Here is a 1,573-nt window from a genome sequence, read left to right on the forward strand (position 1 = left end):
TTTTAATAACATTTTCAAAATCGACGTAACTCGGCCCAAGAAAAACATTTTGAGTATTTGTTCACTATTTACAAATATATTCACTGAAACCATTATTTTTATACTTTTTGCTTTAATTCAAGCAAATGTAACGATATTCATTCAAAAAACTGTTACAATTCAATTTTTCAATAAGAAATCGTTGTCACGGATTTTGTATCTTGAAGAAGAAAAACATGCGATTTTTTCGGTACTTTTTTGAATGCATTTTTTTCTGGAGAAATTTTTGACCGAATTCAGCTTAATTCGCTATAAAACACTCATTGAAAGTGATTTTATCTCGATTGAACAATAAATAAAAATGTACCTCGATTTTTAATAACATTTTCAAAATCGACGTAACTCGGCCTAAGAAAAACATTTTGAGTATTTGTTCACTGTTTTCAAATATAACCACTGAAACCATTATTTTTGTAATTTTTGCGTTAATTCAAGCAAATGTAACGATATTCATTCAACAAACTGTTAAAATTCAATTTTAAATAAGAAATCGTTGTCACGGATTTTGTATCTTGAAGAAAAAAAACATGCGATTTTTTCGGTACACTTTTGAATGCATTTTTTTCTGGAGAAATGTTTGACCGAATTCAGCTTAATTCCCTATAAAACACTCATTAAAAGTGATTTCATCTCGATTGAACAATAATTAAAAATTTACCTCGATTTTTAATAACATTTTCAAAATCGACGTTTCATGGCCAAAGAAGCTTACTTTGAGTATTTCTTCACTATTTTCAAATATATTCATTGAAACCATTATTTTTATACTTTTTGCTTTAATTCAAGCAAATGTAACGATATTCATTCAAAAAACTGTTAAAATTCAATTTTCAGTAAGAAATCGTATTCACGGATTTTGTGTCTTGAAGAAGAAAAACCTGCGATTTTTTCGGTACTTTTTTGAATGAATTTTTTTCTGGAGAAATTTTTGACCGAATTCAGCTTAATTCCCTATAAAACACTCATTGAAAGTGATTTCATCTCGATTGAACAATAAATAAAAATGTACCTCGATTTTTAATAACATTTTCAAAATCGACGTAACTCAACCTAAGGAAAACATTTTGAGTATTTGTTCACTGTTTTCAAATATAACCACTGAAACCATTATTTTTGTAATTTTTGCGTTAATTCAAGCAAATGTAACGATATTCATTCAACAAACTGTTAAAATTCAATTTTAAATAAGAAATCGTTGTCACGGATTTTGTATCTTGAAGAAAAAAAACATGCGATTTTTTCGGTACACTTTTGAATGCATTTTTTTCTGGAGAAATGTTTGACCGAATTCAGCTTAATTCCCTATAAAACACTCATTGAAAGTGATTTCATCTCGATTGAAAAATAATTAAAAATTTACCTCGATTTTTAATAACATTTTCAAAATCGACGTTTCACGGCCAAAGAAGCTTACTTTGAGTATTTCTTCACTATTTTCAAATATGTTCACTGAAAGCATTATTTTTATACTTTTTGCTTTAATTCAAGCAAATGTAACGATATTCATTCAAAAAACTGTTAAAATTCTATTTTT

The sequence above is a fragment of the Phalangium opilio genome, unplaced genomic scaffold, assembly GCF_054372755.1.
Source record: "Phalangium opilio isolate 3A_F unplaced genomic scaffold, DU_Popi_V2 ptg000390l_1, whole genome shotgun sequence".
Taxonomy (NCBI): Eukaryota; Metazoa; Arthropoda; class Arachnida; order Opiliones; family Phalangiidae; genus Phalangium; species Phalangium opilio.